The 22,950-nt window shown below is 54.1% G+C and overlaps 1 long non-coding RNA gene across 1 annotated transcript; it reads left to right on the top strand.

The window, feature by feature from the left end:
- Positions 1 to 5,738: 5,738 nt before the first annotated feature.
- LOC122467982 lies at positions 5,739 to 7,268 on the top strand. The gene is made up of 3 exons (XR_006293122.1): positions 5,739 to 6,178; positions 6,780 to 6,830; positions 7,232 to 7,268. It is a non-coding gene; the product is annotated as an uncharacterized LOC122467982 (long non-coding RNA).
- The last annotated feature ends 15,682 nt before the right edge of the window (positions 7,269 to 22,950 follow it).

Below are 22,950 nucleotides of genomic sequence, written 5' to 3'. Positions count from 1 at the left end.
CTCAGTGCACTTCCGCTGGGTCTGTTCTGGGCACCAGTGACCGGGGGGGAAGAGGGCCAGTGCTCTCAGTGCCCTGGCAGCAGCATCTGCCGGGACCTCGTCTGGATGGTGTCGTCGGGCCTGGGTCCCTGGCGAGGCTCCTCCCGGACCCCCAGGAGCCTGCCTAGGTCCTCGACCTGGTATTGATTAGCCTGGGAACACAACTGGGGCACAAGAGGTAGGGGTGGTCGGCTTCCCTCTCTCTGCTGAAGCAAACGCCTGGTTCCTCGTTCCCTGGAGAATTATAACTCACTTTAAACAAGAAGGCGGATGGCTTTGTGGCTGCCTCCCCCAGCCTCGCAGTTTAGCACCACCCGACTTCCAATTAGCATCATCAAGTCTCCCCTGACACCCGCCTCCTTCCAGGCGCAAAAAGTTTGCTCAAGGGCAAGGCACATTGTTGCACTTTCGTGAGCCCATTGATGGAATATACATTTATTACCACCTGTTTTGAGCCTGGTTCCTATAATGATCATAGTTACCACGGGGGGCCAGCCAGTGTTGGGGGAGGGCAGGCATGGTGTCCCTACAGCAGAGGAAGAGACCAGCCCCTGGGAGGCTCAGTAGCCAGTGCAAAGTCCACCTGCCCTGGGAGCCCTGGAGATGGGGTGTAACCCAAGACCGGTTTCAAAGCCTGAGCTATGAATGCTGAGAGGCTCACCACAGTGGCAGCAAGGGCATTGTTCTGGGGGTTGCAAGAGATGATCTGTGTGTGAAAAGCAGCTGGTGTCCTTGTACCCAACAAATGTCAGCTCCCCCTGTTATAGGAGGTGGGGGTGAGGGGGAGCTGAGTCACACCTGTGATGTCCCTCTAAGAGTGGCCTTAAAGACTGACCCAGAGACCATGCCATGGCCCCGTGGACTCGAGCCATAAGAGAGGTATCATGCCTTGGGAATTGGAGGTAGGCGGATCCTGCCAGCAGAAGGAATCCAGGAAGGCTGCATGGAGAAGGGGGCTTAGGCTGGTCTGGAAGGCTGGGAGAATTTCAGAAGGAATAATTCCTAACTTGCAGAGGAAGAATTCCGGGCTGGCATTCTGTCTTCCAGCGTTTGCCCTTTCAGTGGGCAGAAGCTGCCACCCTGGTGGCCCTGGGATCAATCGCCCAGACGTTGCTGTTCCTTCCCCAGTTAGTACCAGAGCCCTCCAGGGGCCAGGCCTGGCTCTGTGGGCCTGAGGACGTGCAGGCCTATAGTGCCTGGTCTCTGGTCTTTCCTCGGGTGCCTTAGTTACTCGCCTCTTCTCTGCTTCTGTGCCATTGACTGTGAGCCTCCTGAGGGCAAGGACGGGTCTTGTCCAGTGGCATAGCTGGGCCTGGCACTTGTTCAGCACTGAGCAGGTGCCTGGTGGCCTTTGCACGGTCACGCCTCCTCCTTCCCGCTACCCACGCCCCACACCAAAACACCGAGACCCTGAATCCAAGCCCAAGGGTTCTGTAGGCGGAGCAAGTTCCCCTGCAGCTGGGAGCCTCAGCTGGCTCACCTGTAAGACGGAGACAAAGGATCCCTGTCCGGGTTCCCTCCGGAGCTCTGGCAGATGGCAGGCGAGGTGACTCAGGTGGGAGCCCTTTTGAAAAGTAAGCGGCCCTCTCAGACTCTCTATACGTACACACACAGGAAATGTTGTGTTTTTTTTAATGAACTTGAAAATATTAGAATCTTTTGCTTGCTTTTTGCCTGTCGAAAGTTTGGTTTTGCCAAATCTTTTGGAACGTGAACTCTGGAATGAACTACCTATTAGCTAAAAGCTGATAATTGATTATCAGTCAAATAGCCTTGATTAAGTATCATCTGCCTTGTGCGGGGGATGGCGGGGGGCCCAGGGAGTGCAGCCCTGCTTGGAAGAGCTCATAATCTCAAGGGGTAGGAGGCAGCTGACCTGGAGGGTCAGAGAGGAGGCTGTCACTCAGCCTGAGGGGGGGGAGAGAGAGAGAGAGAGAGAGAGCAGGAAGGGGCAGAGAGAGGGAGAGAGAATCCCAAGCAGGCTCTGGGCTGTCGCACAGAGCCTGATGCAGGGCTCGAACTCACGAACCGTGAGATCAAGACCTGAGCCGAAATCAAGAGTCAGACGCTTAACTGACTGAGCCCCCCAGGCGCCCCCAGGCCAAGGCTCAGAGGATGAGTAGGAGACACCAGTGAGGACGAGAAGGCAGAGGGACAGTGCAGCCAAGGCCTGGAGGGGTGGGAGAGAGCGGGAGGGGCTCACAGGCGCCTGGGCTTCAGTCCGTCACTTGCCGGGGGCCCCTTTCCATTGTAATATTTGTCAGTCAAATAAAAACATACACTCATACCGAATTTTCTATCCACGATTGTGTTTCCTTCCTTAAAGGAACTCCCCAGGCTGTGCTTCCAGCCCCCGGCTTTCCTAGAAGCCTGTGTAGACCCGCCCTGTGTAGAAAACTTGTGTCACACCAGACACCTGGGCTTAGATGACAGGGGCTGGGGAGGTGGTGGTGAAGGAGTTTAAGCAAGGAAGAGCCCAGAAGTGTCAGGCATCTGAAACTTGGAATGTCTAGAATGGAACCCTCCAGCCACTCTCCAGATCTCTAACCAGAACCTCCCCCCCCAGCTCTGAGCACTAAACGTGACCTTCCAGGTAGATGCTCAGGTCAGACCTCAGGGGTCATCCCTGCGCCTTCCTCCTCCCCACAGCCAACCACCAGAAAGTCTTGTCTGTTCTGCATTCCAGAATTGCCCGGTCCGTCTGCCCTGGGTATCCCCCCAGCTCTGCTCCACACCGGAGCATCTACACTGCTTTCTCCGGTGGGGGGGGGGGGGGAGGGGGGAAACTACCTGCATTTTCCTCCTGAACCACGGCCATGGCCTCTGCGACCACCACCATTTCCCTTCCTGCCCCTGCCTGAGATCCTGTTGCAAATAAACCATTCGTCAAAAAGCCAACGAGCTGCCCAGCCAGCCACGTGGCTTCTTCCCCATTCTCACCTGCCTGTCCCCCACACTGACCCCTGCCTCCAGGGCACACGGCTCCTGGCTTCTTCCCCCGGGGTCCTGCCGCCTGCCTTCAGACGGGGGGACTTCTCTGCGGACTCCTCACGCTCATCTGTACCAGCGACAGAACCACCTCCTTCCCGCCCCGCCTGCTGTCCTCCCGTGAAATAAGATAATGGTTCTAAACTTGTTTGTTCAAATTGTACGGATGTGTGAGATGGAGATCCAAAGACGCTTCGGAAGGCTGCTGAACACAAACACGCTCGCGTTGGCCCTCTGCTGGCAGCAGCCGGGTGCGCGGCGATGGTCAGATAAGCTGCTTCTCGGTCCTTTCCAACATTTCTGAGCCCGCAATTCACCAGGCCAGGTGCCGGACCAGGTCCTGGGGACCCATGATGAGGGTGGACGGAGCAGGGCTTCTGCAGGATTGAACACTCCCCGCCCCCCCCTCCCCCCCAGGAACATAAATTACTCATCATGGCCATCTGCACTTGCCGGCCACCTCTGTAAGTCACTTCCACCCCCGCTGTCCCGTAAGTAACTTGAGGACATGGGGAAGAAGTCCAGGACTGGGCGTGGCAAGCGTACGTCCCCGCTCCCCACCCCCAAGTCCTCTGTTGGAGATCCCAAGAGGCCTCTGCACTCTGCCTTCCGGAACCCCTCCTCCCAGCTCCTCTGTCTGTGCCTGCTGGGACCGGCTGGTGGCTCCAGCTGGAATGCCTTCTTCACTGATCCCCCCCCGCCCCCCCACCAAGCTTCACCGCCTCAGGGAGGCCATCGCTGGTCTCCGAGTGGGCTGGCCTCCCTCTGTGCTCCCATGAACATTCTGTCATTAATGATAAATTCTGGGTTTACTTGTCAACTCATGCCCAGGACAAATATAGGGGAAAAACCTAACTCACTGTTTGTCTCCGACCCCAAACCGAGCCTGGCACATAGTAGGTGTTCAGTGAACATTTCATGAATGGATGAATGGATGAATGAGGAAGCATCACTTTCAGCCAGCTCTGTGTGGGGCTGTCCACATCTTATTACCACCACACCCATCTAAGCCTAGGAGCTAGGTTTTCCAGAATCCCCTCTGTCCCAGGTTAAATGGCGTCTCCCTCAAATCCATATGCTGAAGTCCTAACCTCCAAGACCTCAGAAGGTGACCTTCTGTGGGAATCGGGTCCTTACGGATGTAATTAGTTAAGATGAGGTCATGCTGGACTAAGGTAGGTCCTTAATCCAATAAGACCAATGTCCTTATACAAAGGGGACACTTGGGCACAGACTCGCACACAGGGAGACGGCCCTGTGAGGACAAAGGCAGAGATCGGGGTGATGCTCCTACAGCCGAGGATGCCAGAGGTGGCCAGCAAACCCCCAGCAGCTCGGGGAGGAGCCTGGAGCGGGTTCTCCCTCCCAGCCTCGGAAGGAAGTGGTCTACTGTGGACACCTTGATCTTGGACTTCCGGCCTCCAGGGCTGTGGGACAATACATCTCTGTCGTTTAAGCAGCCGGGTCTGGTGCTGTTCCTGCAGCCCAGGGAACTAATGCAGCTTCTGGCTGGGTCTCACCAGTGTGACCAGCTCCTTTGAGACTGGAATGTCCCGTCGTTCTCAGGAGGCCGTGAAGATTGGGGCCAACCACTCCCTAAGATGGGGGGTTTCTCAGGCCACCCCATCTGTGAGTGCTGTCTGTGGGGACCCCGGGCACCTAGCCGCTCCCCTGCTCTAGGGGCCTCGTGCTGAGGTTTGGTGAGTTTCTCTGAGCCTCCAGGCCCCAGCCCCTCCCACACTCAGCAAACCTCCCCTCCTCCACTGCAGCCCTGTTCTCGTGTCACTTGCGGTGGCTGTTTCCCCGACCAAGCGCAGACTGATCCAGACTTCAGAAACGTCATGATGTGGCCAAATGCTGCCCTCACTCTTTAAGGCGACACGTTCTTCATCAAAAAGGCAATGATCGGGCCACCAGGAGTGTTCACTCACAGTGACAGTCACGGTGACAGGTGCTCTGATGGACGAGCTTTCATCTCTCCGCTGTTATGGTGACTCCCAGTCATGCCCACCCGAGAGAGAGCCTTCTCTCTGGGACGACCCCGTCACTCACCTGATAGAAGCAGGTCCTGGGTCCTGCAATACCCGTGTGCTGCTTACAAAGCTAGAAGGGCTGAGAAAGCCTTGCTGGGGATGTGTGGGCACCAGTCCCAGATGTCGTGTGGTCTCGAGGGCAGCATTCGAAACCACCTCCCATCAGATCCAAAGCACACTTCACCACATGCTCCTATTAGGTGTCCTGGAAGAAGGTTCCAAGAACCAGGTCATCAGGCGCGTCTCCCGGTGAGGAAGGGACAGTGCTTAAGTTTCAACAGGTACTTTGAAGGCCTAGAAACCTCGAAGGAGCCTGATGAATCCAACACAAAGCCCACAAGGGATCCTCAGGCTCCAAAAGCGTCCACTTTGCCCTTGACCTGTCCTCCAGCACGCCTAGGGGCACTTCCCTCCACCTGCAGGGCATCTCCAGCACCTGGTACCCCAGCACTGGATCCTTCCCCTGCCTTCACACCTTTGCACTTGAGTTTCCACCGCCTTGTTTAGTCTCAGGCCAAGAGGCAAATATTACCATTCCCCACTTTCTAGAGGGGAAACGGAGTCCCAGAGGGGCTAAGCATTGTGCCTGACGTCACACAGGGAGTAGGTGGTGAAGTTGAGGGCGGGCCTCGACTTTCAACACTAGAGCAGTGGTTTTCAAGCTTTGAAGAGTGGGAGCTCATGTGCAAAATGCAGATTCCTGGGCCTCGCACCAGGTGGTTTTGATTCAGGGTCTCTGGGTGAGTCTCAGGGACAGATGAATCTGTTGCCGCTGGTTCATAGCCCGCATGTGGGGTGAGGGGCTGGGGGTGTAGTAAGTGATCCCACCCATAAAGAAGATCTTGCCTTATCTGCCCACCTTCTCCCAGCAGCTTGCCTTCGGGAATCTCCCTCCGCACACTCCAAGGCGTGTTCCAGCTGACCCCCCCGTTTGCTGTGATGGCTCAAATCCCAAGTCCTCCACCCACCAGCTCTAAGACACCGGATGAGACATTTAACCTCTTCTTGTCCTGATTTCCTCCTCTGTAAAATGGGGGGCACGCTGGGACCTGCTTCAGAGCGGTTACGAGTTTGAAGTGAGTTCAGATACAGAAAACACTTGGAACAGCGCCTGCATGGTAAGCTCTTGATAGATATTAGCTGTCTTTATTATTACAACCATTCATGTGGTTGTTATTACCGTGGAGCTATTTCAAGGGTGTCTGTCTTGTCTACACAATAAGATTCTAAACTTCTGAAGTGTGCGGAGCTTAGCACAGGCTGGGCCATACGGTAGATGATAAATACTCAGTGAGTGTATAAATTAATCATTACACGCATAATTAATCACATCTTGTCATTAATATACGAAGGAACAGATGACAGTGACCAGGGTAACAACACTAAATAATAGTATTATTGATCCCTTGATGGTCACTTAATACAGACCAGGATTCCATTTCTCATCGCAGCGAGAAAACCGGGGCACAAACTGGGCACAAAGAACGAAAGCAGTTTGTCCATGTTCTTGAGCTACTAAGTACTTGAGCTGTTTTTTTACTCCAAACTTTTCCGGGGCAAGAACTCGTCTCTTCTTAACCACACCACTGTGTTGGTTTTCTCTGATGAAACTGGAAAAAGTTTCTGGCGGGAGGTGAATAGCCAAGTTGCTACAAGTTGCTTGCTAGCCTCTCCGGGGGGGGGGGTGTAACTGAATCTTGTTTAATTTTGTTTCCTTAGCTCCAGGAAAGGAATTCGCATAAAGTAGACACCTAAGGAAACGAGCATTGGGTGTGTTTGCATGGATGGGTGGGGTGCATGGATGGGTGGGTGATGGATGGGTGGGTGATGGATGGGTGGGGTGCATGGATGGGTGGGTGATGGATGGGTGGGGTGCATGGACAGGTGGGTGCATGGAGGGTGGGTGCATGGACGGGAGGGGTGCATGGATGGGTGGTGCATGGATGGGTGAGTGTGTACATAGATACATGGGGAATGGATGGGTAGGGTGATGGGTGGATGGATGATGGAGTGGAGGGAGCAGGTGGGTGCATGAATGATGTTCAGTTGGAAGGGTGGCTGAGTGGATGCATGTGTGGGCAGACAGGAGTATGATGAGTAGGTGGAAGGATGGGCATGTGGCTAAGTAGGTGGTGTAAGTGAGAGAGTGTCCTCTCCGTGTTATTCTGCAGAGTGACACTCAAAGAGCCCTGAGACAGGGAGACGTGGAAAACAGATGTGCATTTGGAGGTGAAAAAAGCTGAAAAATCGTTGCTGGCGGTGCTGTTCCTGGAAGGGAGACGAAGGCGGGAAGACACATTTGGGTTACAGGAAGAGGCGGCCCCTCATGCAGCATCTTTAGTCTATAAGGGCCCAGGGCTCTGCACTGAAAGCACTAATTGGATTTCATGAAAGCGAAATAGATTTCCTAGCACTGGAAGAGCCAGTTCATTAATTTCACACATGCTCTACTGGAGGAAGGCATGGGGAAGGGCAGCCAGCCCCAGTCTCCCCAGGCTAAGATCAGAGCTGGGAGCCCGCTGCAGTTTGGTGCAGAGCCTGGATTCTGAGCACCTGCTCCATGCCAGTGCCTGGGCTGGCCATCGGGGGTGCAGTGATGAACCAGATACAACCACCACCTCCGGTAACTCGGTCTTGGAGGAGGCAGCCACACAAGGCAGGGCGTGCACAGTGACAGGGTGCTGGACCAGGGTAAGCAACATAGAATGTCTGACCTGTGCTGCTGGGGGTCCTGGGGGTAGGGTGGAGGTAAAGAGCAGAGAAGGGAGAAGTTGGCCCAGCTGCCCTAAGGCTCACGGGGCCATGGTTTGCACGAAGGTTTTCATGCCCAGAGTGAGCAACACCAAGGGAGGAGACAAGCAGGGGTGCTGGGGTTCATCTAAAATTCTTCGAAAATATTCACTGAACACTCATGGTGTGTCAGGTGTGTTCCAGGTACTGGACATCCCGTGGAGCAGACCGACCTGGTGCTGGAGCTGAGAAGAGTGGTCTGGGCCGGAATTTTAAATTGGGGACATTTGAACATATAAAAGGTGGTCAATGCCCAGGTCCGGATGACGTCACCAGGGGAGAGAGTAGGAGGGGCGGGGTCATCTTAGTTCTTTCTTCCTCTCAGAGCAAGAATTCCTTCCACACCTTCCACTGACAGGTGGCTCCCCAGCCCCTGCTTGCATGCTCCAATGACAGGGAGCTCACTACCAGCCAAGCCAGTCCTGCCTGCTTTTGGAAGTCCTGGCTGTTAGTTAAATTCTTTTGTATGCGGGCCAAAGTCTCCCTTCCCTTTTGATTTTACTCCTTTGTTCTGATTCCATCTTCTGGAGACCCGGCCCGTCCAGTCGGCTCCCTCTTTGCCATGATCTGCTAGAACCCACAGATGTGGTTCACCACACCTTCCTTCTTCTCCGATAGTGGGGCCCTGGGTTTCTTCTGAGGGTACCGCACCGTCCCCACTGCCGTCTCCCATCCCAGGAAGCGACAAAGTCTTGTTTTAACGTCTGAACCGTGGCCTTAGAGACCAGAAGAAGAGGGGACACTTAAAACTAAGAGACTTCCCTTCTGTGTCTTTATTAAACACACCCAGTTCCTTCTGCCACTCTTAGCTGCCTCAGTGGCTACCCCAGATATTTTTGTCTCTGGGTTGGGGTCTCCACGCTAGAGGTCATCACATGAAACCAGCGGCCATACCAGGGACCCCCTCATCTTACACAAACTTTTTTAATTTATTTTTAAAAATTTGCTTATTTTTGGGGCGCCTGGGTGGCTTGGTCAGTTGGGCGGCCGACTTCGGCTCAGATCATGATCTCGAAGTCTGTGAGTTCAAGCCCCGCGTCGGGTTCTGTGCTGACAGCTCAGAGCCTGGAGCCTGTTTTGGATTCTGTGTCTCCCTCTCCCTCTGCCCCTCCCCTGTTCATGCTCTGTCTCTCTCTGTCTCAAAGATAAATAAACGTTAAAAAAAATTTAAAAAAAATTAAAAAAAAAATTTTGCTTATTTTTGAGAAGGAGGGGAGAGAGAGAGCATGAGCGGGGGAGGGGCAGAGAGAGAGGGAGACACAGAATCCGAAGCAGGCCCCAGGCTCCGAGCTGTCAGCACAGAGCCCACAGGGGGCGCGAACTCACAAACTGTGAGATCATGACCTGAGCCGAAGTCGGATGCTTAACCCACTGAGCCACCAAGGCGCCCCTTACACAAACTCTTTATAACAACATTGGACCCAGCAGGACTTCCCTCTTTGAGCGGATGCTTTGGCAGTCTGAGTTGCTTGTCTGCTCTCAACCTTCCCTCAGTGTGATGTAGCAACTTTCTCCTGCCAGCGGTGACCCTGAGGGCTTCAGGCCAGCCCAGCCAGCTTCTCTCCTGCCTCCTCTCCCCACACAGTCTTTCTTACCCAGCAGGAGAGAGGCTCAGGCGGTCCGAGTTCTCTGTGAAATCTCGGGGGCAATAGAGGACTGTCCCAACAGGTCTGGGTTGTCCACACCTGGCACATTCCAAAGAGAGGTCCGGCCCTTGATAGGCTCCTGAGAGAAACCCTCTGAGTCCTTGGACTATTTATTCTTCCTGCCAGGAGTGTCTTTGGGCCATGCTGGACAGTCCCCACAAACAAGGGGACTTAGGATGGAGACTCTGGGCCACATGCTATCATATCAGTCTGACGTCTGGGAGACTGAGTAAGTTCAGCCATGTCTCCGTGTGGAGCTGGGCACCACGGCACCACGGTTCTCTGTCGCCCACTGTTGCCACACGAATCAGGCACCGTGTGTAAGACTCCACTGGCAGAGGCACAGGGAAGCTGGTGCCTCGTGTCTCCTGGACCCCACCCTGCGCACCTTAACCCCTTGCTGATTTCAGTCTGTGTCCAGTCGCTGTCACAAACCACAGCCGGGAGTACAATAGCTTTCTGAGTCCCGTGAGACCTTCCGGCAAATTATCAAACCTAAGCATGGCCTCGGGGCCCTCGAACACACCTGCTATCACAGAATCTGTCCTGTTTCACGACATGTTTGTGCCCCCACCCCCACACCTCTAGACCGTGAGCCAGGATCCCAGGGTCCAGGTTTCAGCCCCATTTCCCACCATCCCCACTGCTCCTGTTCTGTGAGCTGGATACAACAGGCAAGGCTCTGGGTTACCGTTGACTTCCCCTGGGCTGCCTTCTGAATTTGCTTGACGACTTGTGAACCTGGGTTTCTCAGGCCCGTGTTGTATATGAGGGGCAGGACTCTCAAACATGACCGTCCACCTGCAGACCCTTGTCGATTTTCTATCTGGGACAACAGTGCCGTTCACAGCTTTCAGGGACCGTCCCTTGCTCTTGGGTTCTGGACGGAAATCCACAATGAGTCAAGCTATGCAAAGCTCGGCAGAGCCTTGGAAGCCCTTGCCGCCACCCCCACGAGATACTGGTCTCATCTGCTCACGGCTGAAGGGGCTGTGGCCCTCGTCCTCACTGCTCTGATCCCTGAGAAAGACAAGTGGACCCCTGGCGGCTTCCAAGGGCAGTTCTACTCATACCCCAGGCTACAGAGGGCCTGAGGTGACCATGGCCATGTCAGCACGGTGGCCCCTGGGTCCCTCCAAGAGAAACACCAGGATTGTCCTCTGCTGGTTTCTTTGGCAAGAGGTTAAGAAAATAGAAAACGGCCAAGTCTGAGAGCAAAGAAAATCCTATTTGGTGACTTCATTGCTGGGCCTGAGCCGGCCGGGCTCCACAGACCTGCTGGAAAGGACAAGTGTCCTCATGATCCGTGGCTATGATGAGGCTATCTCCTCCCTCGTCCCACTCCCTGGCCCCCTCCGCTGTGTCCCTAACCAGTGGATGGCTGGCCTGAGAACGTCTTGTCTGCCCAGGGGATGAGGGAGGGCTGGGGATGAGGGAGGGGGAAATTCACATCCTTTTTAAAAATGTTTCTGGATAAGCGATTGGCTCAGACTCGAAAAAGCAAGACTAGAATTCAAATATTTGTTTGATGCTTCTGGTTTATAAAGCACATTTCTTTTCCTCTTTTAATTTTGTTTTAATGTTTATTTATTTTTGAGAAGGAGAGAGAACGTGAGCAGGGAAGGGGCAGAGAAAGAGGGAGACACAGGATCCAAAGCAGGCTCCAGGCTCTGAGCTGTCAGCACAGAGCCCGATGCGGGGCTCGAGCTCACGGACCGCGAGATCATGACCGGAGCCGAAGTCGGATGCTTAACCGACTGAGCCACCCAGGCGCCCCTGTTGAACACTTTTTCAACCGTTACCCCACCTGAGCCTCATGATGATCCTGGAAAGTTGGCAGGGCAGGGACTCTCCTCCCTGCCCCCAACCTTTTCCAGACAAGAAACAGGATCAGAGAGATTATATGGCTCAGAGGACTGAGTTGCTCTAGAATCTGGGGGTCTTCATGCAGGTGCCCTGGCAGACCAGGTCACCCACGTTGGCTCCAGGAGGAAGGGAGCTGAGTGGGAAGACTAGTCACGGTCCACCAGAGAGTGGCTCTGGGCTCCCCTGCCATGTGGCATTTGCTCAGGCCATCCCCTCTGCCAGGACCCTTCTTCCTAGCTACTGGTCAAGTTCTTCTAGCCCCTGCAGAGCCCCACCTAAACATCACCCTCTGGACGAAAATTTCAGGATATTTTCAGGCCAACCAGATATACACGACTCCCTGGGCTGTCACAGCTCCTGGAATGACTTTATCACCCTGGTTGTTATTGCCACACACCTTCCTTATTGGATCCTAAGCTCCCTGGGGACACAGGCTCCGTCTGTCATCCCTGCAGCTCCAGCCCCCGGCACAGGGCCTGTCCCAGAGGACATTAAACTCTTTAATGTTTATTGGCTGAGTGAATGAATGAATCGATCCATCAAATCCAGCTGCCACCCCATGTATTTATTATCCACAAAGCAGAGTGCTCTTTTCTTTTTCTTTTCTTATGCATGTATTTCTGCTCAAGAGGCACACGATTATATTTTTTGCTGTAAGCCATTCAAGCACTGCAGAGAAAGCCCAGCTTCCCCCCACTCCCCATCCCCACCACCACCCATACGCCATGTCTCCTTCACGCCAGTCTTCCCCTGAAGGGAGCCTAGCCCAGGGGTCAGTGTGGGGTGTCTCCTTCCGGACCTCTTGATATACACTGAAAAGTACACGCGGAAACATACGACTTTGTATTTTGTGTATCTTTTTTTTTTTTTTTAATTTTTTTTTTTTAACGTTTATTTATTTTTGAGACAGAGAGAGACAGAGCATGAACGGGGGAGGGTCAGAGAGAGAGGGAGACACAGAATCTGAAACAGGCTCCAGGCTCCGAGCTGTCAGCACCGAGCCCGACGCGGGGCTCGAACTCACGGACCGCGAGATCATGACCTGAGCCGAAGTCGGCCGCTTAACCGACTGAGCCACCCAGGTGCCCCCTATTTTGTGTATCTTTTAACATAAATGATTTCCTGTTGTGTATCTCACTCTGCCACTTGGTCTTACTGACTGATGTATCTTGGACCTCGCTCCTCGTCGTTCTCAGAGAGCTCCCTAGGTCGTTTTAGTTGCTAATCTATTGTTTGTTTATCCAGACTCTTTTTTAAAAAAATTTTTTTTAATGTTTGTTTATTTTCGAAGGCCAGATAGAATGTGGGTGGGGGAGGAGCAGAGAGAGAGGGAGACACAGAATCTGAAGCAGACTCCGGGCTCTGAGATGTCAGCACGGAGCCCGACGCGGGGCTCGAACTCACAAACCGAGAGATCATGACCTGAGCCGAAGTCAGACGCTCAACCGACTGAGCCACCCAGGTGCCCCTAGACTCTTTTTTTTTTTTTTAAGTTTATTTTGAGAGAGACAGAGGCAGTGTGAGTGGGGGAGGGGCAGAGAGAGAGGAGAGGGAATCTCAAGAGGCTCACGAGGCTCGAACTCATGAAACTGTGCGATCGTGACCTGAGTCAAAATCAAGGGTCTGACGCTTTACCAACTGAGCCACCCAGGCGTCCCCTAGACTCTTCCCGATGGGCACTGAGGCTTTCCCCAATTCCTCCTCCCGACAAATGATGTCAGATAATCTCCTTTCCCAGGTGAGCTCCTTCCAGATGCTTACTGGAGACCCAGGGAAACTCTGGTCTTCCTCTAGACAATGTGCACAGAGGTTGGTCAGAATCTTCAAGCGCCTGAGACCAAAGGCATTTAGTCCAACCCCTGCCTGAGGTTTGTTACCAATTATACAGCAACCAGGTCACTGCTTCAACAGTGCTCATCACCTCCCAGGGGAAACTCATTTCGCGGTACGGTGAACAAGGCTCGCGTTCTGACACTCCTGACTTGGGGGCCTGGGGCCTTGGGGTCCAAGCCTCAGATTCCTCTTCTCTAGATCAGGAACGGTGGCCCTTGCCTCCAGGGCGTCTGTGATGGTTACATGAGACAGAGTGGGCCCTGGGCCTGGAGCAAGGCCAGCTCTTTGCAGGCTCTCAGCACCATGGCTACGGGCATCCACGCCGGCCTTTGGGGGCCGGCCACTGTCACGGCCGCCCCGAGCCCCCTCCCCGCTCAGCCCTGCTCCACCACGTGTCCTCATGTCGCCCTTCTGATGGCGGGTCACCGCGGAGGAACGGTTTTCTTGTATGTTTGGAAACGTGAACTTGGTGTTTCCTTATGTAAGACAAGACTGGAAATTCACCTGCTGCCAAAGTCGCTGACGGTCAGTGTTCCGCAATCCAAAATAATTTGTATCAGCGCCAGGTCCCTCTTTGCAGCTCCTCCTGGCACCGTAGAGCCGAGGTTAGAAGAAAAGAAGACAGATCAGCAAAGGACCTGCCGGGGTCGGGGTGCAGACTCCCCACCCCGGGGCCCCAGCACCCCCCCCCAGTGTGGCTCGGGGTTCAGCAGGCCTGGGCGGGGTGAGCCCACGAAGCCCGAGGGGTCTGGTGTCAGCCGGGGTGCTGTCCTGCCCCAAGCCTCACTGCGAAGAGGGCCAGAGCCAGCAGGAGGGTGAGGGAACTGGCTTGTTTCTGGGAAAGACCCGAACCCTCCCTCCGGAGGAGTCCATGGAGGCCGTGGGGGGGGGGGGTCGAAAGGTGGACTTGCATTGGCTGACTTGAGCTTCGCTTCTTTGCTGTGTGATGTTGGGCAACTCACTCACCCTCTCTGGCCTCCTCATCCGCGAAACGGGAACGGGGCTGCTCTCTCACTGTGTTGTTGCCCCAGCACGTGCAAAAGTTCTTGGTGACATCTCAGGTCCGAAACATCCAACGCACATCAGGCCTTCCTCTTAGGACCCGCTCACGCAGCAGAAACAGGTAACAGCTTGCTCGAAAGGCCAACAGAGAGGAAGGAGGCCGCAGGCTCGAGCTAAGGAGCCGAGTCGCAGGGCAAGCAGAGAGAGGAGAACTGGGATCAGGAGGAAAGAGCAGCAATGTGCTTCCTCCAGCCTCTTTTCACTCCTCTCCCCTCTGTATTTACTTCATATTAGTCCTCGGCCCATGTGGCCCCGGGCTGATCTCAGGCAGGGGCAGTGGAAGTCTGTGGGGCTCAGGCACGTCCCCCCCCCCCCCCCCCGCCCCCACCAGGCCTGATCAGGCTAGCCCGTGCCCCTCCACCCGCATCTGCCGCCCGGGACTTGGAACACACTCAGGGGCCGTGGCATTGTGATCCCCTGGTTCCCTTCCTCCTGTGGTGGAAAAGGACCCTCACTCAGCCTCACTCTGACCCACATTGCTCACCACTCGCCATCCCAGCACCCAGCCTCCTGAGAAAGGCCAAGGAACCCCCACCCATCCTGGACCTCAGGCCGAGGCTGTCCCGGGGCATAGCAGAAACAGGAGACACACACACACACACACACACACACACACACGGAAATACAGAGAGCCAGTCAGCGAACAGAGGAAGAGGGGGGAAAAAACCTGAGACCTACAGCCATCCCTGGGCTAGCCAACCCAGAGAGAGAGCTACACAAAGGGGAGGGTGAGGACTCAGGAATGTAGGAGACAGAGACTCAGAGACGCAGAGAGAAAAGACAGAGAGGGAGCTGGAAAGACAAACAGGGAGCAGGGCCAAGAGTGCAGAGCAGAAACCTGAGATTATTCCGCAGGATGTTGGTAGGTGTTTGGAGGTAAAAATGGTTCCGTTGTCAAACGAGTCAGGTGGAAAAGCGCAGGGGAGGACAGGAACAAGAGAGGCTGTTTCCTGCCGGTGGGTCTGTGCTTCTGACATGCTAATGTAGGTGTGAATCTTCGAGATTGACTTTAGGTTTCCCAGCTAATGTCACCACCACAGCCACCAAAGACCAGAGGAAAACCCGGCACTTTGAGATACGCTGACAAAGAGATCCAGAGGCAAACGTGGACACAGACACAGAGGCCTGGAGATGAAGGGGAAGCAGACAGACAGAAGGACATGGAAAGGCAGACAGAAAGAGGGCTGGGACACAGAGAGAGAGACACACAGAGTGACGGAGAACTTAATGCAAAGGGAGAGGCAGGAAAGACAAACACAACGAGGGCAGACTCAGAAAGAGGGGCAGAGCCCCAGAGACAGGGGCCGTAAGAGAGACACAGAGACCCAAAAAGAGAGAACCGGGGCACCTGCGGGGGCTCAGTCGGTGAAGCTTCCGACTCTTGGTTTCCGCTCAGGTCATGATCTCACTGTGAGTTTGAGCCCCGCTTCCGGCTCTGTGCTGACAGTGCAGACCCTGCCTGGGATTCTCTCTCTCTCCCTCTCTCCCTGCCCCTCCGACTCTCTCTCTCTCATTCAAGATAATTTAATAAACTTTAAAAAGAGAGAGAGAGAGAGAGAGAGAGAACGGGTTGGCAGGGCCACCCTGAATCTAAAGCCAGAAAAGCTCTTGCTGGTCGTGAAGTGTAGAGCCCAGCGTTGTCCAAGTCCTGGGATGTCGGGGGACAGCCACCCCCCCTTCCCCCCCCCTCCAGGAACAGCCAAGTCTGCCTAACCCAGAGGACGCCCTCCCTGGGGACGGACCCTTAACCTGCAGCAACACAGAACGAGTAACCCCTCCGAGGAAGGCCCGCAAAGGACACCCAGCAGCAGCCAGAGGCCCCCGAGGGAGCACTGTTGCACTCCTGCCTGCTTCCAGAAAACCCGGGCAATGCAGCACTGGTTGGCTCCGGAGGCTTCCGGAGGGCAGGGCTGACATTAATCTCCAAGAGTGAACTGAACTGGTTTTAAGTGATCTGCCATTAATCGTCCGGCGTTTCAGGAGCCTTCAGGTTAGGGGATCAGCGAGAGACCTCAGGGCCTGTCACAGGGGTTAATAATGCTCGCTTAACCCAGCGGGGCCACCGCTCCTTCTAATCCCTGGGATCCTGCCTGTTCTGACAAAGAGCGGGGCCTAGGGGACTTCTCCGGAAACACTCAGGTCCCCGCCGCGGCAGATCTGTGTTTGTCCCTTTGTCCCTGTGCCACGGTCTGGATTTGTGCTCCAGGCAAGAGGTACAAGAAGGTTCAGAGTCCTTTGTTTGCTGCCCTGGGGGAGGGGGCAGGGGAGGAGGGTGCTGGCTCACGGTGGTCACACGGCTGCTCGCTTCTCCTCACGAGATCTTCCCGAAGCACAGATATGAGTGACTTCTCCCCCTGCTCCTATGCCTTTCATGGCTCCCGCTTGCCACACTGTCTACCTGGTCGTCCTCAGCCCCAGCCCTGGGGAGATGTTTAAGCAGAACTCTTCACGGCCCTGACTGCTCTCTGACGTACTCTGAGGCCGGTCCCACAGGATCTTTCTTCTGCCCTGGCTTCGCATTCCGTGTTACGGGATGACTTACGTACCCCCCACCCTCCAGAATTCGCACGCTAAAGGCCTCAATCCCAGTACTTCAGAATGTGACCTTATTTGGAGAGGAAACTTTATAGCCCACTCAAGTTAAAATGAGGTCATTGGGGAAGGGGCCCTAACGCAATCTGGCCTTATGCAAAGGACAACTTCGGACACAAAGACACATACAGGGGGAAGACAGGTGTGAAGAGGCATAGGAAGGAGATGGCCTTCTACGAGCCGAGGGGAGGGGTATGGGACACACCCCTCCCTCGCAGCCCTTAGAAGGAACAGCCAGCTCTCCCAGCACCTTGAGTTGGGACTTCTGGACTCCAGCACCGTGAGTCAATAAATTCTCTCGTTAGGGCCTCCAGTCTTTGTCACAACAGCCATAGGAAACTCGTACATTCTGCTTGGCCCGCCCTGACCTCGAACTCGCAGCTGAGTTGTCCGCTATTCCACACCTCACCCCGTGACGTGCTCACGCTCAGTGTCTTACCCAACAGACTCTCGATGTAACCATCGCAGCCCCCACGCGATATTGAGAGGCATGTCTGGGAAGGGCCTGTTGCATTCTGGGGCTTTTTCTTTCCTCCTCTGAGGAAAGAAGAGTCGAACACAGGACTGATTCTCACCTACCCACTCCATGGGGGCAGCTCCCTAACTGACAAGGCACCATGGTGTGCTCCAGGAACTCGAATAACTTAGCAAACTCAAAGTCAAACTCGTCATCTCCTTGCCTTCCCCACTCTGTCCCCAGGTCCCCAATCTGGATTAGTGCATGAACAGACCCCCAGTTTCCAATTCGAAGAGCCAGAAGTCGTCCTCACTCCCCACACCCCATTGGTCATCAGTTCCAGTCTGTTCTATGTAAGAAATGTCTCTTATGCCTGGTCTCTTTCCACAGCCACTGGCTAGTACCTGATCTCAGTCTCATCACCTCATGCTGGGCTTGTTCCAGAAACTCCTAACTGACCTTCCTGCCTCTAATCTTTCCCCTCTCCAAACCATATCCCTGCCTCTGTAGAGCTAATCATGTCATTGTCTTGTTTGGAGATGTCAGTGGCTGATGAAATCCATACCTGTGACCACCACCCTAGATTCATGTCTCATTCCTTCCCCACCTTGTTGCCACATAGTTTCTCGGATGTGCCCCACCTTTTCTTGCCTTTAGGGCACTGCACATGACATTGGCTCTGTCTGGGATGCCCTCCCAGCCTCTGACTTTGTGTCTGCCTCTCTTTGTTCATACTTCTTATTAGCACTAATATTATATGGTTGTTTATTTATACGTTTCCTCATCCATCAGCCTGGAAACCTCTTGAGATATCAGCCCAGAGCCCAGGTCTATAAACATTTGGTGAGTGATGCCTGAATGGATGCATGCATGCATGCATGGATGGATGGATGGATGGACAAGTAATTATCGGTCACAGGTCATGTGTTGAGGCTTGCCGGAAGACCACTATGGCTGATCACCAGCCTGCAGATGCCGAGGAGTTCGGGGCGGTGTGTGTGTGTGTGTGTGTGTGTGTGTGTGGCTGGTGGTGGGGAGGAGAGCAGCTGGGCTGTAAAATCCAGCTCCTGGCTCCAGGGTTGAGCTCAGCTTCTTTCAAGTACCAACAGAATAATAAATAGGAGTTCTTTTATTTCAAAAAAATTTTTAATGTTTATTTTTGAGAGAGAGAGAGAGTGTGTGAGCAAGGGAGGGGCAGGAAGAGAGAGACACACACAGAATCCGAAGCAGGTTCCAGGTTCCGAGCTGTCAGCACAGAGCCCGACGCGGGGCTTGAACCCACGAACTGTGAGATCGTGACCTGAGCCAAAGTCAGATGCTTCACTGACTGAGCCACCCAGGCGCCCCTAGGAGTTCTTAATCTGGGGTCTCTGGCCCTTCAAGTGATGTGTAGATAGAATTTGGGGGAGTCCATGAACTGAGATGAGAAAAATGATATCATAGGCGACATGCCTCAGTTATATTAGCAGTACTTTGAAGCCAAGCAAAAGCGCAGATATTTTTTTATATCATATTATAGTTGTCACAGATCTCTTGAAATATCATTTATGCTCATCACTGCTTTGATGTTATGATCTTTATTAGACATGTATAGAAATAGATTACTCTTGCCCAGTCTTATTATCAAAGCATCGGAAAAGAACCACCTATGGAACTATGACACAAAATCGGTTTTTACAATATTCTTTTTTTTTTTTTTAACGTTTATTTATTTTTGAGACAGAGAGAGACAGAGCATGAACGGGGGAGGGGCAGAGAGAGAGGGAGACACAGAATGGGAAGCAGGCTCCAGGATCCGAGCCGTCAGCCCAGAGCCCGACGCGGGGCTCGAACTCACGGACCGCGAGATCGAGACCTGAGCCGAAGTCGGACGCTTAACCGACCGAGCCACCCAGGTGCCCCAGTTTTTACAATATTCGGATAAGTTTATTCTAATATCATTGTTGTTTTTTAAATCCTCTGTATTTTATCATATATACTTACCTTACCCTGAGAAGGGGTCCATTGGCTCCCCTCAGCGGTCCACGCACAGAGGTGGTTAAGAAGACCTCCATCGTAGCAGAAGTCAAGGGCAGCCTCAGCAGATGTGGGAAGCCCAGGAAGAAAGCAAAGCCTCTGGCTTAGCCTGCCCTGGCCCGACCGCCTCTCGCCCACACTCCTCCGAGCCCCGTGCACAGATGTCCACTCTCACTTGGGCAGACGTGGAAGCAGAGGTGAGTCCATCATGGAGGGCCGCCCAGCTGGGCCAGGCTCCCCGCCTAGCACCCCCGCCTGGGCCCGCAGCAGGTTTCAGACAGCAAGAATCCCCTGGGTGGAAATTTTGAGATCTGACATTCAAAAGCGAAAGCTTCCTCCCAGGCCCAAAAGGATAATCCCAGGTGTTTACATGTCTCTTGGAGCTACAGGCTGCCAAGAGAGGGACACATGGACGGAAGGGTACATGGTCGAGGGGCCGCCAGGCCGGGAATTAGCACGTGCTGCAGGGTGCAGGGCCCAGGCCCCCATTCTCCCAGCTGTCAGAACTTTCTGCTAGTGGCTCCCAGCTGAGCCCCTCCCCTGGAAGGCAGGCCGGAAGGAAGGTGAGTACCCTGGGGCCACTCCTCATCTTCTTATCTCCAGGCAGCTGGTCTCCAATGGCAGTCCCCGTGGGGATGCAAAGACCCAACCCCCTTGCCTTAATCTGGAACCCTCGGAGGGCTCTCCAGCTCCGGAGCCCCTGTGGGACTGACTGGTTGGCGCCTCTACTGCCCCATTTTCTCTGCCCCTCCTGCTGGGACACACCGGAGGTGGAATTAGGAAGCTGCGTGTGCCACCACACTACAGACGGTGTCAGTAAGGCACAAGCACGAGCCTGTGACCCGGGAAGTGCTCCAGGAGCCACGGACACCAGGCCATAATCTGCTGAGGACTACAGACCCCTTCTCAGTATCGTGTTTGCAAATGCATAAAATTAAATGCAGAGAATGACCACGTTGGTTTTGGGTACATAGCCAACAGACATATTCTAGAGCCCACACATCACTAGGGCCTGGAGACTGCTGGTCTGCTAGATCAGACACAGGAGGGAGACATTGGTGGAGACTTACCTTCCCCCAGAATCTCTCCTTCCTTTCTCTTTTTTAGTAATAGGATCACCCGTCTCCCTGAAGTTGGGAACATGACCACCCGGCTACGGCCTGTATGAGTTTGTTTCGACCGCCATAACAAAAGCGTAGCAAAGTATTTAAAAAAAAAATTTTTTTTTTCAACGTTTATTTATTTTTGGGACAGAGAGAGACAGAGCATGAACGGGGGAGGGGCAGAGAGAGAGGGAGACACAGAATCGGAAACAGGCTCCAGGCTCTGAGCCATCAGCCCAGAGCCCGACGCGGGGCTCGAACTCCCGGACTGCGAGATCGTGACCTGGCTGAAGTCGGACGCTTAACCAACTGCGCCACCCAGGCGCCCCGTGTAGCAAAGTATTTAAGTAACAAAAATTTATTTTCTCACTGTTCTGGAAGCTGGAAGCCCAAGACCAAGGTGCTCCCAGGGCTGATTTCCTCTGAGGCCTCTCTCCTTAGCTTGTAGAGAACTGTCTCCTCCCCGTGTCTTTACAAGGTCTTTCCTCTGTGCGTGTCTGTGTCCTAATCTTGGCAGTCACGTTGGATTAGGGGCCACCCATACGACCTCATTTTAACTTGGTTACCTCTTTAAAGACCCTAACTCCAAACACAGCCACCTTCTGAGGTACTGGGGGTTAGGACTTCAGGGCATCAACTTAGGGGGACACAATTCAGCCCCAAACAAGCCTACATTCCCCAGCCTCCTTGCAGGCCCTGGGACTGAGCTCAGCCCCGTGAGCTACGTGCAGAAGTGTTGTGAACAGCTTCTGGGGCAGTTCCCTTAAGTGGAGCCTTGCACCCTGCCCACCTTTGGTTTTCTCCCAGTGTCTGGAGCACCTGCCATGGACACAGACGGAGTCTCGTGTCAGGATAGCAGAGTTGGGCACCTGGGTGGCTCAGCTGGGTAAGCGTCTGACTCCTGATTTCGGCTCGGGCCATGATCTCATGATTGACTCATTGATCTCATGATTGGTCTGTGAGTCACTTCACGAAGCACAGCTGTGTGCCCTTCCCGGACTGTCACTGTAATGGCCACAAAGCCTGGACAGCCTACAACCACGGGCACATAGTTCACTCACGTGTTTGCAGGCTCTGGCTGAGACCTGCCGGTGGTCGAGCTTCCGTTTGGGTCCGAGTGGGCTCCACATTCCTCTCATCTCCCCTGGTTAGCTGGGGATTGTGCCTTCAATGCCAAAAAGCAAGAGAACAAGAGGGACAAACAGAAGCATGGAAGCCTTCTTATAGCCTAGTTTTGCTGGAACGTTTTCCCTTCCTCCCACTTCCTTTGACTTGGCTATGGCAAGTCAAATCCTTGAGCCTTACGCGACGGCACAGGGGAGCGTCTGGTACTTCTAGCGAGGGGAGTGTAAAGAAACGTGGCAAAGAATGCGAGTCTAGAAAGGGGTGATGAGAGGGGCCAATCATTTACCACATCCGCCCACATTTAGACATTGATGTGAGAAGGAAAGCAACCTCTATCTTTGTGAGTCACTGTCTTTTGGGATTCTTATTACAGTGGCTCAGACTAGCACAAGACCTAGGGTGTGTCCCACGAAGTGCAGCCAGCATGGGGAAGAGCTGAAGAGTGAGATTACCGAGACTTCGTCGCTGTTTCCAAGAGGCAAGCTGGGGCCGGAAACAGAGGGCTAGCCTGCGAGAGTCGGACACCAAGGAATGGGGGTCGAATCCAGTCAAGTGGGCTTGTTTGTACTCAGAGAGAGGTGAAGGGGAGTAGTTGGCCTGGTTATGGGACCACCAGGAGAAAGAAGAGAGGTGGGAGAGGGGTTGGCATTAATCTCCACATTCGACAAATACTGATGGCGCACCTACTGTGTGTCACGGAGCACCTACTATGTGTCAGGTGCTGCACTGGGTGCTCTCCCCGCCACTGAGGAGGTTAATATTGCCTCCAAAGCACAGCCCCCCTTAAACACCTGCGCAACTTACAGAGCAGCTGGGGGAGGGGTGATCTGGAGCGCACTTGAGACGGAGGCATCTATGGGAGGGACTGACGTCTCTCTCTGCCTGTAGGTACATGCCTTTTGTTTGGGAGACCCCCTGAAAGTCCCCTGGAACTTCATGAGGATATTCCCTGTGCTTATGTTTTTCTTCAAAATGCTGTTTCAAAGGGGACTACAGGTTGTGAGGACATCGTGGCCCCAGGAGGGCTCCCCTGCTCTTCCGTTGCGGACTGCACTGCTTCGGGTGGGGTGGCGGGGCGGCTAAGAACATGGGCATGGGCTTTAGAGCCCAATTGTCTGGGTCCCAGTGCTGGCACCACCTCGCGCTAGCTGGGTCACCCGAAGCAAGTTAGTTAGCCCCTTTTGTTGTTTCGTGTCCCCATTGCCCCATGGGGACGATGTGAGCATTAAGGGGCTAAATACATGTGATGTGCTTAGAAGACGTCTAGTGCACAGGAGATGCTGTCGCTCTTACACCACCCAACCTGCGAGCCTTTGTCCAGGCTCCACCCACAAAGACTAAGACACCCCGGCAGGAAGCACACGCAGTGGCCATTGGCACCCGCACAGTCGCTGGAGAAG

The sequence above is a fragment of the Prionailurus bengalensis genome, chromosome B3, assembly GCF_016509475.1.
Source record: "Prionailurus bengalensis isolate Pbe53 chromosome B3, Fcat_Pben_1.1_paternal_pri, whole genome shotgun sequence".
Classification (NCBI taxonomy): Eukaryota; Metazoa; Chordata; class Mammalia; order Carnivora; family Felidae; genus Prionailurus; species Prionailurus bengalensis.
Note: the sequence above shows the minus strand (reverse complement) of the source record. Positions and strands in the feature narration are given on the sequence as shown.